This window comes from Clarias gariepinus, chromosome 2 (genome assembly GCF_024256425.1).
Source record: "Clarias gariepinus isolate MV-2021 ecotype Netherlands chromosome 2, CGAR_prim_01v2, whole genome shotgun sequence".
NCBI classification, from domain to species: domain Eukaryota; kingdom Metazoa; phylum Chordata; class Actinopteri; order Siluriformes; family Clariidae; genus Clarias; species Clarias gariepinus.
Window position 1 is genome coordinate 17915546 of NC_071101.1, and position 16144 is coordinate 17931689.

Consider the following 16144-nt stretch of genomic DNA (forward strand, 5'->3'; position numbering starts at 1 on the left):
ATAGTAAATTAATGAACTGTAAACCATATTCTTTCCCTTTTGAGGCTGTGCTTGGACATTAGGGGATAAAGAGTAGCAAGGAGAAAAGAGAACAACTGACAACTTTGTCCTTTTATAGTGAAAAGCAGTTCCTAGAACAATACTGCCTCTGGTTCTAGTGCTTCTGCAATTTTGGTAATGCCATTTCAGATTAAAAATCATTTGTAATATTAAATTCAATGTAGGAATGTAGGAACAGCATTATATCATTCTCTTCCATTCAATAGCTTCAACTCTTAATTGTGTCTCCCAGGAGCAGTCGATGTAAATGTGCTAGCAGAGCTAACCCCCAGATCTTTCAGAGATAAAAGAAAAAGACAGCTTTGTTTCTTTTTGCTGGATCCAAATCATATTCTTTTTTTTTTTTTTTTGTTAACAAATGGCAAACCTTTTTCTTTTTTTTTTTCTTTTTTTTTTTTTGGAACCAAGAACAAAAGCACCACAAATGGTTAGAAGAAAGAAAACACAGAATGGTACGGAGAAGCAAAGCAGTGGCTGATCTCTGTCTACCCAGTAGCCATGTCAGATGTTTGCACAGATTAGACAGCACAATATAAGACATTACTGAACCCCAATCATACATTCCTGTGTAATTTCATGACCAGCGTTGTCTGCACTGCTGTTTCAAATGTAATCTTTTTTGTCCCCTTTTATCCATCTTCAGTGCAACACATCTTCAGTTGCTTTTCAGCTTTCTTCCATTTCCTTTATCCCTTTTTATCTCCACTGTGAGATCCTGAATATGGTCTTGAGGGTAAAAAAGAATGGGCTACTACATTGCACAGGCTCAAACTTGTATTTGATAATTGAAGCCTACACCAGGATGTGTCTGAGGATGATACTGCATGACTACAGTGTTGTGACTGCAGTATTGTTCGATTTGTGTAGCATTGAATGCACTGTGTAAATGAACCAGCAGCGAATCTCTGAATGATTCACATAGCTGGAGATAGACTAAGGACCTACTTGAGTAACATGGTGATACTGGAAGATGAGGGTTTTAATCTGCAAAAATGTGGCTCATGAATGGACAATTGTTCAATTTAGTGGTTGTATAATAAAGAGAATTATAGAGTGTATTCAACTATTTTATGTGCAATGATAGATCATTTGTTCAGAATAGACAACTTAAGTTTTAAAAAGTAATTTCCCTTTTTTGCATTTGAATACGTTTCGGTTTGGATCTCATTTAATCCACATATTGCATGATATAATTCTCTGATGTAGACTAAGTTATGTAATTGCCAAATGATGGCCAATTACGATAATCACTCAAATAATTGCCCAGAACCCGAGAGCGAGAAAACTGCAGAGCCAGTGAGTGGGCTTTTTCTGCAGCATACCAGTCTATAAAACACAACACAGTTACTGATCCTAAATTCAAAGATTGAATAGCATTTAAAAGCAACCCAAATTAACACCTCAAACACGTTGGCCAGGGCTAGAAGGGGAAAGCATAACCCTGAGGTCTTTTTTTTTTTTTTTGCAGAGAAACTGACTGGTTTCTTAGTGCCGCTGTGTGACCTTTTTCTGGCAGAATTTACAGTGTTCCTTCAGTCATCCTGGACAGCTAGACACATTCCCAATGGCCATAAATGTCAGTCAGCATACTCAAAAGTTTCCATATTTGCAGTGCTGCACTACAATAGCAGAGGTGGTGGAGGCAGGCTGACATTTCTGCTCCTTCTTACTGTTCAGCAGTCATCCAGAAACAGAAAGAGAGGGAAATAAAGAAGAAGAATTGCCCATAGTGTGTGTGTGTGTGTGTGTGTGTGTGTGTGTGTGTGTGTGTGTGTGAAGAGAGAGAGAGAGAGAGAGAGAGAGAGAGAGAGAAAAAACTGTTAGACAAAAACAGCACAAGGCATGATGATAGTAAAAGCAGGTAAATAAAATGCTTAAGGAATAGGAGACAATACCTGATCCCAGATCAGCACACAGCATCAATTGCTGTGAGAAAAAGAAAGAAAGAAAGAAAGAAAGAAAGAAAGAAAGAAAGAAAAGGTGATAGATGGTTTTTTTCCTTGTCTCTGTAGTGGTTTGCTTATGAGTACTCCCCTCAGTATGTACCTTAATGTAGTGTACCTTTAAACCTTAAATTAAAATTATATAATTATAGACTGTTTATGTACCTTAGTCAATTTAAAAGTATACTATAATCCCCATTTCCAACTGAACACTACATTAAACGAAGAAAAGATAACGAAAAAAATACAGTTTAGTCTTTTTTTAAGCATGCAGAGCTGTGAGAAGACATGTCCTTGAATGAGTCTTATTCTGTTTGACAATATATTCCCAACGTATTTTTTATAAAAAATGTTATTATTCTCACATGTTTCATTATAAAATTTAATCAGACCAAAGCTCAAGAAGGAACTAGTGCCTTCTAGTGGCTGATATAATTATCAGGTTGTGTGCTTGCAGGTGCTATGATGACATTCATCATTATATTCATGCCGGATCTCATTATATCCCATTTAACCATTCCAATTAAACTCATAATTGTTGCATGCGAAAGTTTTGGATCCTGCCTGCGCATACATCTTCCAGCTTCACCCCACTTCTAGTATAATCTAAATGTTTTAGTATTATTTAAGAACAGTGACATGTCACCTTATAAACCACTTTCTGTTTAAACACACTCGCACAAATGATACTTGCGTAAATCAGTTTTATCATCTACTGAACACTGGTTAACGCTGAAGATCCTAAAACAGTGCAAAATGGCTCACTGGTCTCTGTGCGGTGTTTACACTTTGAAACAGGTGGCCGTCTCAAGTGGGACTAAAGCGCCATGGATTTGGGTATCATCTCTCTGTTTTGGCCACAAGGAAGTTACAGGGAATCAATAGGATCTTTGGGAGTTTGTCAGCCTTGGATATGAATAATCAAACCAGTAAAAAGGCCAACTGAAAGGCTGCTTTCCTGAGCTGCAACATTTATTTCTCTTTATATACATGCAAGAATAGAAAATATCCCCACTTTAATGCTTTCCCAAGTCTTTGATTAAACAAAGCTGAACTAACTTGGTTAACTAACTAACTTAACCTGGATGTATTCATTTGAACGGAATGTAATATCTAAATATATTAAGTGTTTAAGTGTTTAACATTAAAATGTTATACGTGACTGTACTAAAATTATTTTTTATAATAATTGACATAGATCAATTAAAGTACAAATGTTGGTAGTTTAACTCTTCCCCTATACCAAGGTACTACTACTAGCATAGCCTCCATCACATGCCATGCATTTGTGCCATCATTGAACCAAGTCTCAAATCCTCTTTGAAAATCCCCTTTGTCACAGTTGATGGTCTCCCACTGAGTGTTTTGACTTCAATGCTGGTTTCACTTATTTAAACCTCTTCATCCATCTGTGCGCATTGCTCTTGTCAATGGTGTCATCTCTGTAAACATTTTGTAGCCCAGTGGGAGAGCATGATAAAAGGGATTTTGAAAGAGGATTTAAGAGTTGTGTTGTGCAACAATGGCACAAATGTATCTCTTGTAATGAAAGCCATGATGAGTAGTACCTTTGTACAGAGGTTCCTCTAAGAGTTACTCTACCAACACGTGCAATTTGAAAGACTTATGGCATTTATGCCCACCATTAGTTTACATTATTGGCAAATAATTTTTTTTTCATGTTTAAAGTGGAAGTTTGAAACATTGTTTTAAGTCACAAAGTTTAATAATCATGAGGTAATAGCCATCAAAGTTAATCTATGGGGAATGATGTGTAAGTCTGTGTTTTCATGAACTCTTTGAGTCTTTTACGTGAATGTTTAGAGCAGGCTTATTTATGCTAACCTTAACCCTTTTGTGTATTACTCTTGCTGTGTAGCGTGATCAAAATGCTTCAGTTGAATTTCAGCTGTGTGTATGTGTGAGGCAACTTGACAGAGAGGTTCTGCTGCACTGCTGCATGCTGAAGATATACTGTCTGTAGTCAGTGTACTAGGGGAGGGGATTAATTTTCAAGACAAATGGAAACATAATCTTCTTAATAAAGCACATACACAGCAGGCACAATAACACTAATTCAGGCATGCTTACTGTATTTGTCACTGCTCATTTTTACAATTATAAAAAATATTGAAAACGTAATGTAAGGTAATATTTTATTAATAAGCCAGATATTAAATTTTATATTGTCTACAATAACAACTTACACGGTGGATGCTCCATAGAATTTTAATAATAAACAGACGAAATAAATAGACATGTTTTTATTAAACAAATGGTAAAAAAACATATAAATAATAACGTGGTGAAGTTTTCTTTCAATAAAGTGGCATTTATATAACATTTATGGAAGGAGTCTCCAGTATTAGCAATTTAATAAAGTCAGAGCTGAGGTTATTCATTTAGGTTTTCTGCCAGAGGAAAGTCTTCAGGGTGGAGGATTATTATTTGTGGTTTCTTGGTAACAAGCTGTCATTTGTGACGGAAAGTTGGAAGAATTGTTATATATCCATTTATAGGGCACTCGCTGGAATACCTGGGAATTCAAAATGTCAAAACTTTTTCAAAGCCTTTTTATTACTTATGTGATTAAAAAAATTTTTTTAATTTTTTAATTGTGGTCATTTTTAATTTTGCATATCTCCCATATGATCTGTGTAAAGGTCACACTGTGGACATAACCATGTGACAGCTTTTAGTCTTTTAATCCATGAGGTTGACGATTTCCACATGCAATTACATTCTCTCGCTTGGTTTCATAAGGACTTGAGATGCAGTTGGCATGAATCACTTCCCTATCCTTTGATGTGTTAATGTAGTTTGGCATCCAAACAAAGGAGCTTTCTAGTTCTCTGTTTTTTTTTTTTTTTTTGACGTGTCAGAGACCCTAGCTCTCACCAAAATGAATAAGAATTATATAAATATATAAATATAAAATCCATGGATTACATAAAGATCTGTCAAATAGACATTGCTACCAACACCAGCTCTCCCAGCTAATGAAGTGTTGTTTTGAAGTCTAACATGGCAGTCATGGCTTAGCCAGAGCATAACTAATGCTTTAAGTAGGACCTGTTAAATAACTACTCATCTGTGATAGAACCCTCTCCTTGATTTCAAATTACACCTCACACGAACATAATTTGTTCAGGAGGCTGAAATGATACCCTATACATAGAAAATTGTACCCTACACCCTACTGACACTGTGCATTTAATATGATTCTATAAATGGACAGAAATTCCTTTACTGATTTTCTCTATTTAAATATTTATTTATGTTCATATTTATTTTATCATTCAATTTTACAGTGTACAGTCGCACAGTGAGAAGGGTTGCCCCCTCACCGATCTGGGGACCTCAGTCTGATCTTGAGCTCAAATTAAAGCCTGGCATTTCTGTGTATGCTTTTCTCTCATGGCTTTCCGCTTGGTTCTCCAGGTTTTTCCCATCTCTTGAAAAACATGCCAGTGGGTGTTTTTCACTAATTGCCCCTGTGTGGGAATGTGTGACTGGTATTTCATCCAAGGTGTGTTCCTTCCTCATGCCCAGGGTTTCCAGGAAATGCTCCAGATTCAATGTGACTCTACAGTAATCAGGATAATGCAGTTAATGGGGATAACTGAAAGAATGCACTGTGGTATCCAAAAATCTGAGGCCACTTGTGAAAATGTCTGCTTGACATTTCAAGTTAACAAAAATGAATGAATTACAAATTACAGACAATTCCTGGATATATTGTGAAGCAGGGGCTTTTAGATGCATCAGTTTTCTTGTTAAAAATGGCTCCATGCATGGTTATGTTGGTAGCGGTGGAACCTAGGATGTCCTAGAGCTGAGCAGGTGAGGCGTGAAGCACAGAGCAGGAGGTGCATCAGAGGCATAGGTGGTGGGGCGTGCAGGAGAGCGTGTGGCAGGCAGCTTCCTTCTTGGCGTAGTTAAGTCAGTAGAGTTTGCGGCATCTGTTAAGATAGGAAACGAGTATGAATATGTGGGGGAAAGAAATAATCTGCTCACAGGTCGTGGTTTCCGAGGCCTCTTTATAAGGCTGGGCGGCTGTAAGCCTGCTGTCACAATATATATATATATATATATATATATATATGTGTGTGTGTGTGTGTGTGTGTGTGTGTGTGTGTGTGAGAGAGTAAGTAGAGGGGGCGTGGTTTAGCTCAGTTGTCTTAGCGATGGCTCTCAGCTGCAGCTGTCTCATTCTTTTTTTGATTGGTCCAGAGAAGAGGCTTTAATTGTGCAGTATGTTTTGCGTGTGCATTTCCAAAATTGGAGAAAAATTGGAAAGTGCAAAAAAAAATGGGGGAATTGATGAGATAGATACAGATAGATTTTTGCTGAATTACCGTCCCTCCACTGTATAATCCAGAGAATTTGGTGAAAGATTTAGTGGGTTAAATATTTTTGATGATTTTTCTGTCTACCACAAGCAAGCTAGGAGCAAGAGGGTTCAGTGCAGGGCCAAAAACAAATTCTTGTGACCTGGAAATGGTGCAATTTCTTCTGGAGACTATGGAAAATGGGAGACCTGGCCAAATGTTTTGGTTTATGCTTTGAGTGGGTTTGTGCAAAATTTTGAAAGGTATGGACAATGGAAAATCTCATGGGATTGAGATCAGTGTAATTTTAATATAAGTATACAATTAAAGTACTTCTTCCAACATCTTGGAAGAAAAGTGTCCTAAGCTACAGAAAAGCTCTTAGCGCTGCCAAATTAATGTATCTCTCCATTCTTGTAAAACATAATGAAAATAATCACACATTCTTATTTAATACTGGAGCGAAATTACTTAGTAATAAGGCCACAAACAACTTGAAAATATCAGGCAAAACCATCAGATGTCAAATCAAGACAATTTAATAAATAATGATGCAAGTGACAATATAATTACATCAGATCTGTGATTAGAATGTTTTACTCTCCCAAGAAAATAATTTCACTTATTTCTTTAGTGAAATCTATTTATGTACTAATCCTTAGATGTTCATTTAAACAGATAATACCAGAAATAGTTCTTCTTAAAATCAGTTCTTCTCTCAGCAATGGCTATGTACCTAAATCTTTTAAACAAGCAGTTAAATCTCACATTTATTTCTAAACATTCTCGAAAAATTTGTAACACAGCAGTTAAATGAGCCATCACTGGTGTCTGATTAGGGTTGTGTGTTCTACCTTGTGTTCCTTGCACTGACATTTGGCTGAATGTTGGTGATCTCGGGTCAGCTTTTGACACTATTGATCATATAATTCTCCTTCATAGATTAGAAAATGTTGTAGAAGGGAAGGAAATGGCCCTCTCTGGAGCAGATCCCATTTAACTAATCATTATCAGTTTGTTGATGTAAATGGTGATATTCTTGCACGTACTAAAGTAAAGTTTTGTTTTATACAAGGTTCTACAGTAACATAAGTTCTGGTACTAGATCCATGTGCGGGTAATACTTTGGATGGCCTTTCTATTTCATCGTGTGCAGTAGTAAAAGACCTTGATGTGTCCAGTCAAGTAATTTTTTTACATAGCACATTTAGAACAACAACCTTTGACCCAAGGTGCTTTCTGGTTGTATACATATAACACAAACTGTAAATAATCCTAGGGTGCAAAATGTATAGGATAACGCAGAATAAGAAACAAAATATAAGAATGTACTATAAAAGTAATATAAAGGCATTTAAATTGCTAAATAATTAAACAAAGTGTACTTGAACAAGAAACAAAGTGTACTTGACAGGAAACCTTGGACAACCTTTAACAGAACTAAAAGCCACTAAGAAAAGATGGGCCTTCAGCTTTGATTTAAATCTGTCAATAGTAGAAGCAGACCTAATGTGATCCGAGAGACTATTCCAAAGCCCTGTCACCTCTGGACTTTAAACAAGTGTGCAGGACTAAAAAAAAAAAAAAAAGCTGTTTGTATGTTGATCTAAGTGATCTTGGGGCAGAATATTAGATTGGCAGGAATTAGAAGGTCAACAATGTGTTAAGGGGGTAGACCATTGAGGGCTTTAAAAACAAAAAATAAAAGTTAAAATCAATACTATATTTAAAGAGATGACCACTGCAGCTGTAAGACAAGGAAAATTTGATTCCTTTTCTTTGTTCCAGTAAAGAGTCTGGCTGCTGTGTTCTGAACTACCTGAAGTCTACTTTAAGTTGATTGTGGCAACTTTATGTATAGGAAGTTACAGTGAGTCTAAAAAAATACATATAATTAAACTGTAAAGTTTGCGTGTCTGTACATTGAAGATATTTGTAAAAAATAAGATAGATGTAAGATGATTAATAGAACACATCAAGATGTTTTTTTGGAATTTTTGTCCACCCTTATATCATAAAAAAATTGACCTTGAAAAAATCATTCATCTCAAAATTTAACAGATGGCGCTGTACGTTTTTTAATACACACTTATAAGCGTGCGATTGAAATTTACCTAATAAAAGTGATTTCACACCTTCATTCCGCGCACTTAACAGTAACACGTAAAAATCTTTGTTTATTCCAAAATTCAACAGATGCAGTTGTACATTATTTAAAACGCGCTAATGTGCAATTAAATTCTATGTGAAAGAAGTCACGGGCACATTTAGTCAATAATAAAAGCGATAAAAACATGGAAACTGTGCCCAGGTCGTTTTGAGATAAAATATGCTTGATTTAAAAAAGGTAAGAATTTTTTTTTATTTTATTGCGCCATTATAAAGACAGGAAACCAAGCAAAGTAACCCATCTAAAAACAAACCTAAAAAATAAAAACCTGGGTACCAAATACATTTATTTCAGTTTTGTTTAGAATTAGTTGGAAAAAGTTTCCTGCATCCTGTCATGCAGCATTTAATATCATCAAGAGAGTTTAATAGGATGTCTAGTGCACGTGTTGGCAGTTATAGCAGGAAGGTAAAGTTGTGTGTAAACTGCACAACAAGGATGAAAATGTAAAAAGATGGAGCGATGGGCAAGCATGTATAGTTAATATAACAGGGGTCCTATAATTGAACCTTGCAGTATACCATAGTTCACAAAAGTGGGAATTAGGAATATTCTCTTATTCGTATTGAGAAGGTTCTATCTTATAAGCAAGAGATAAATCATTCTAACACAGGGCTCTGCAAACCAACCTCAACCTCTAAATGCTTTAAAATAATGTTATGATCAATTGTGTCAAAGGAACTGAGATCTAATAAAAATAAAATGGCACAAGAGCTAGAGTCAACAATGAGCAGGATATCATTATAAACATTTAATAATGTAGATTCTGTGCTCTTAGTAGCTAAATCCAAACTGTTACAGTGTAACAGTTCCTCAGGTAGGTGGAGAAGACAACTTTTTCAAATTCCCTAGCAATGAATGGAAGTTTAAAGAAAGGCCTGGAGTTAGTGGGTTCATTGGAGTCAGAAAAGGTTTCTGTAGTAAGGACTGCACCATTGCACGTTTAAAGCTGGTTGGGGCGCATCTGTTTGATAGGGACCTATTAATTATAGCCAAATCAATGGTGCATAATAAGTTGTATAGTAATAATGGTTCATTGGTGGGATTCAAGTGTGCAACAACCTCAGTCGGTTGAGAGGACAGTACTGTTTTTAATTGCTTAAGGCAGCTAATAGGATGTTGTGTCTGTGAGGAATCTATGTCTTCGGGAAGGATATGGGATCTTATTTTGCAATAAAGAATGTTTTAAACATAGGAGCAGAGGTGTCAGAAGATGCAGCAACAGGGTTGTACAATGCTTTGCGTCTTTTGTTGATTAAATCTGCATAGTACACAGCCTTAGCCATCGTAACAGATCTGTGATAAAGTTTTAATCCCTGAGGATAAGAGATTATATAAGACTTGAAGCTCGTCTTTCTTCCATCTGTGTTTTCCAAAATTCACGCTTGGCAGTGCGGGTGAAGTCACTTATACAGGAGAACTAACAGGTTGTGATTATGATTGCTTCGCTTTTGATTATTTAATCAATTAAGTCAAAGGCAATCAATAAAATGATACTGACTAAATGAGATTAAAAGAGTCAACAAATAATAAAAACTAACTGACCATGGATTTTGAAGGACAGCATATATGAATATTTAAATCCCCTAAGCTCATAAGTTTATCCAGTCTGGAGACCCTGAATGAAAGGAGATCGGGTCTGTAAAGTTACTATAAGATAAGAAGCAGGCCTGTAAACAATTGCACAAAAGACAGGGATCATACCATCAATCCTTAACATTTTCACCTCCAAGGAAGAGTACGTGCCAGTGGGTAAAGAGCTGCATTTACAGCAGGTTTGTAAACTGTGGATAAGCCACCCCCATGACCAGTAGTCCTGGGAGAGTTTAAGAAGCTGTAGTGAGGAGGACAAAAATCCCAAGTGAACCGAGATCACCAAATTTTTGCCAAATGTCAGTTACAAACAGAAAGTCTAGCTAGCAAGATGTTATAATGTCAGTTAAAATTAAGAACATTGACCGCTCATTTATCATGTCAAATTTAAACTATGCAGTCTAGTGTTGGTTGTATTATATGACCAATTATATGACCAGTTTGATGACGAGATTTCATAGGGTTTATGTTTTGATTTACACAAGATTTGAAGCATTAATACCACCTAACAAAGCCTTTGTTTTATTAAGTAGGTAGCAGTGTGACCAGTGTGGAACAATTTAGTGTGTGCTGTAGGTGTCCTCTGGGTTTGCACAACAGGAGATTGTAGACAGAGAGAGGAGACACCTAAAATTGACACCACCACCTTTGTTCCACTGAGACAAAGATCGATTGAAGGTGTTGTAAATAAAAATAAGATCTTCTGGATCTGACCAGAGCATTAGATGATCAAGGAATCAGGAGACTCAGAGCCAGGGTTCAGCTGGAGAAGATAGGTTTAATTTGCATGCATGCGTCAATCAGTCAGCCTGGGCAATGAAATCCGAACATAAATGGCAAAACATCCATTTTATACTACGATGTAAACATCGACCCAAGGCCAAGAAAGGAAAAACAAAGGAAGAAAAATACAATCAAGGTTAAAAACATCATGTGAGAACTAAGTAAACAAGGACACTTATTAAGTAAACAAGGAACTTATAAAGATCACGCTGACATAAGTCCATTATTAATGATTAGTGCCATATTCATACAAAATATTAAGGAAAATTAGAAATAAATCCTTCAAAGGACACCAAGATGATTGTAGGGATAATGCCGTTAAAAGTTTTAGCCTTGATATGGTCCACAGCGTGAAGCCTAGGTTTACACAATGTTTGTAAGTTCTGGAAGATAAAAGACAGCTGGTTCAGTTTAAGAAAAATAGCTGAAGGATAAGAGAAACCCATTGTCAATTCTGTAGATTAAAAACACCATACATTTAAATAGTCCATTTAAAAGATGTGAAAACAATGTGTAGCAGGATAAAGCGATAGAGATGTATAATGAAAAACCTTGCTAGCTAACTTACACAAAGTCACATTTGTATAGTCCTACTTTAACCAACAACCAAACTGACAACAGAGAGTAGCTTTAGCTAAATATCCAGTGAAAACCACACTTATATGTTTAAATGCAAGACTTACTCAAAAAATGTGGTGTTTTTGCTGTACCTTGTAAAATGATGACCATATCAAGGCCAGATCTTTTTCTTGCATAGCCCCACAGTTATGAAATAGTTTTACAATTAGTGTTTAGAACTCAGACACAGTCTCAGTGTTTATGTAAATTGCAATGGCTGTTTCTTCCAGGCTTCTTCGGTCTAAAAGCCCTCTTGGCTGACTACCAAAGAGTAGCACAAAAGACATTAAGCCTATGGAGGTCTAGGGTGTCTCTTGGACTGCAAATAATCTAATACCACCCCCATGTCTTTAGTAGGGCATCGGGCTGATGCTGAAGATTTTATCCAACAGTGCTGATGACTGGGGAAAGGCCACAAGAATGAGGATTTTCCTCTTAACGTTGGCATGATCAAGAGCTTCATTAGCAGCAAGGGCTAAGTAGGTCAGTTAGGATTCTCTAGAGAGTAGGGTGCTTAGGTCTGAGGCCTATTTTTTTTTTATTATTATTTTTTTTTGACACAGTCTACTGCTTGGGGACCCTTTCAAATGTCTGGTGCATGGCTTGAATCTGGGGATAATAAGCTGGATTTCCTAGTGATGGTTTAGGAGCGGGTACATGGGGCTGCATCCTGTCAGTGGTGGGTGAATAACTTATGAGTGAATGCTTGGACACACAGTGTGGTGTATCACTGGACAGAGGCAGTTCTTCCTAAAAATTTAAGTGCTTCATTTATTTGGCTGTGGGGAAGGGGTGAGGAGTGAAAGAAGAAAAGCTGTGTAATAAGTGATCCAGGACAAAAACGCAGAGGAGGTCAGGACTGTTTAGGGGAACACTGAAGCAGAGTGATGGTTCACGCCAGTGTTGGGCGTTGGGTGTTTCCAAGCAAGTCTAGCAGGAAAAGAGCCAGTCAGTTCTATCTATTAGACAAATACACTTACTCACTATGCAGTGCCCATGGCTCCCTTTTATACTTGTCCATTTCCACAAATATGCTGATCTGCAGTGCTGATTATTTCCTTCCAGCTGTGTGCTTTTGATTCTGATGATTAAGGCATATTCAAGATTTTCAAGTAATATCATTCAGTTATGTGCATGTTACTAAGATTGGAAAAGGTTGCCATGTCAACATTTCATTCTTAACAAGACAGACATGTCTCGTCAAAATGTGATGCAGCATTAAAGCATTGACATTAAAGGAGCTGTGTGAGATCTGTGTGGCTGCAGGTTTTCACTCTGGGTTTTCAACAAGCAGAGACCAAAGCTAATTCCTCCTGTGTTGTCAGTTTGTGCTGCTTCAAACAACTAACAGGTGTAGCTATTATTTGGCAGTCACACTGGCTCCTTTAGTAAGCCTCAAGACCCTTGCTGCAGTATGAAGTATAAATCATAACTGGAAAATATCCTATGATTTAACCCCCAAATTATAATAATTTACACAGTTTACCACTAATTTTATCAAATAAAATAAAAACAATCTATGTACGGCAGATGATTAGCTTTGAGGCATACCCTTTCTTCTTTTTCATGTAAAACCTGGGATGTTGGATCTCCTAATAGATTATCCTCTACAGACAGACAGATCAGTGCAGAGAGTTTAGCTCAGACAGCATCGGACTAAAGAGGAGACTTAGCCAAAATGGGAATTACTGTTCAATAGCCAACTGGAGCTTAGCAGACAAAATTGTTAATACTGCCATTGTGGCATTGTGTAAATTCATCAAAGGCTGAACATTGGCTTTGGTTAAAGGACAGTGAGTCCTCGCCAGTAAGCACTTATATAAAAGGTGCACCCCTTTCACCCCAGCTCTCCCCATTATAAATTAAACTCCATGTTCATCTAAAGCATCAAGTTGGAGATGGATCAATTCCAGGGCTCCTTTACAGGTGATTATTAAAACATTGCTATATTTCCCTCAGCGAAACACAAATCTGATTAATACTTTTATACTGCCAGAAAAATTAGGATGAGCTTTGGGTAATAATAAACTGAACGAGTCTCCTCACTATTGTCTTGAAGCCTGTGTTGCAGGGGGACTCGTTCCGTTTGATCTAAACACTGGATCACTCTTATTGTGAACAAGTCACCTTATTGCCCTATGTTATAAATACATCTAGGTTCAATTGCTTTTTTGAAGTTCATCCTCTTTCATCCTATGATTAAATGCTTTTGGGAAAATGTACTGCACAGACTGATCAGAGGGGGGAAAATGCTACTGCACCACATTTGTAATGTATTTTTTTAAGAAGTGAAGGAGAGAAAAACTCTTAACCCCTTTTAAGCTCATAATCCGATTTGAGCATGTGACAGACAAAATTTATTATGAAGTAATAATGTTCCTATAATGTAGGAATGCAGCCATGCAGCATTCCTACGAATTCCTAGCAAAAGTGGCAAATGTGTGTCAGAGCTGTAGAGTTGTATTTGCATATTTAGAGAACCTGAATTTCTAGATTATTGCCTAAATAATTTGGTAGAACCACTATATCAGACAATTAACTTTTTTACTTGTTAATTTTCAGGAAAAAAAGCTACCACCATTGACAATAAAAATATAAGATAAATATGACTGACATATAAAGTTTTCTAATTCTTTGTATGCCTAATGCATGCAGAATTTAAAAACGATAATCTTCAAAACATTTTTAGTTTTGTGGGTTTTATTATAGAATGCATATGGATGTAAGATAAGGCCTAAATGCCTTTAATTTTTATGTTAACACCATGCATACCTAAATACATTAACCACATCCATTAGGTTTAAGGAATAATGTCCTTCTTGTCTTGTGCTAAAAGTTTTGTCAATAATACAGAAGAATCATGCAGATAAGATTTAAGCCAGGTTAATTTTCTATTTCTTCTATTATTCCTCTTTGTTTTTTAACAGTGATTGGAATCCAACAGGTTACATTACCACCAACTGTCAGTCTTATTCAGCCTCATTTTCTCAAACTCTTAAAGCCAATTCTCCAGTCCAGCCTTGTTTTGTCTTGTTCCAAAACTTTAATTCTGCCTAGGCAAAACTCAGTTAGAGATATAATTGTAGTAGATATAGATAAAGTGTCACTGCAGATATCCTTAGTTCTATCCTTAGTCCTTCCTTAAAAACCTCAAATGCATCCCTCTCTGGTCTTGGCTTGACTTTTTCTGTGTCTTGGACTGTTCGTCCGCTCTTTTATATTACATATTTAGTTGGAGTTGTGGGTAAGTTGCATCACCGACACCTGTAGATCTCTCTTTCCTCAGCTTCCCAGTCCATTAAAGCCTACGTTTCAGTCCAGTCTTCCTAAAAAAAGGAATGATTCCTTTCCTGATCAGTGGCCCCCTATTGTAACATTTACCCTTTAACATTGCTTTCAACTTTCCCTAGTTCTTGGAGCTGCGTCACCATGTCATGCCTCGCCTGCATATATTTCCTGCATGAGAGCAAAACATGCCTGACATTCTCACTTTCCTGGCATTCCTCACAGAGTCCCACTGGGTGTTTACCTGCTATAAATAAAGTGCTATTAAGGTTACTACTAATTCTTAATCTGCTAATTAATACTTTCTATTTTCAATCCCCTCCTCCTTTACTTATCACATCTATGTTATCCTGTATTAAATGCAAACGCCTTGCTATCGGTTCATTATTCCACTCACGTTGACATTGCTGTTTTGCCTTTCTCCACACTATACCTTCCCCACTGACTTTTGATATTGTCCTTAACATACACTTTTTTGTTTGCTTCCTTTGCCAACTTGTCTGCTCCCATTTCCACGAATCCCTGAATGAGCTGGGACCCACAGAAAAGAGACATTTTCCCTTGTCTAATTATTCTTGGGTTAGCTAACAAGATTTCACACACAAGATCCTGGTGCCTTCTGGCTGTACCTGTACTAATGATTGTAAGTTCTGCTACTGAGTCATGACAAATTACTACATTTCTGTGATTAACCTTCTCAGCAACTTTCAGCAATTTTCTCTTATTTCTGGTCCTTAGACCCATCTGTAAGTCTTTGTATTTCTTATATATATAGTATAATATTAATATATTATATATATATATAATATTCACTAACCAGGTCATTAATATTTTTCAAATCAACACTTGGTCTTTCTAATACCCAGAGGGGTCAAACAGGTCAACCTACAGTTGCACCAAAATCTTGATAATACTCACCCATCTCTATTGCCAGCTGATCTCTTTTCTAACCAAAACTTTCCTTCTGAGCTTTCTACTTCTCCCAACATTCTTCCAGCACTCTCTCTGTCAGGTGGATGTTTCCAAGCCCTCTTAGATCGATCCAATAATTAATCACTAGCTGTTTTCTATACATAGCCACCATAGCATTTTGCCTGCTTTAACCTGCACACACTGTGGAGGTTCTAATAGCTTGTAAACACACTCTTAGAGCCTGAGTTTGCATTATATCCATGCAGGCCTGACACAGAATTAACTGCTAATCCATATACTATACTGCCATAATCCATCTTAGATCTTATAAGGGCAGTTTGGCAAGGCAACTCATGACATTTATCACTTTTTTTTGCTTTTATTAATCACATATCTTACATGCCCTTTCTATGTCAAACTCTCATTAAAACATCCTCTCACAAAATTAA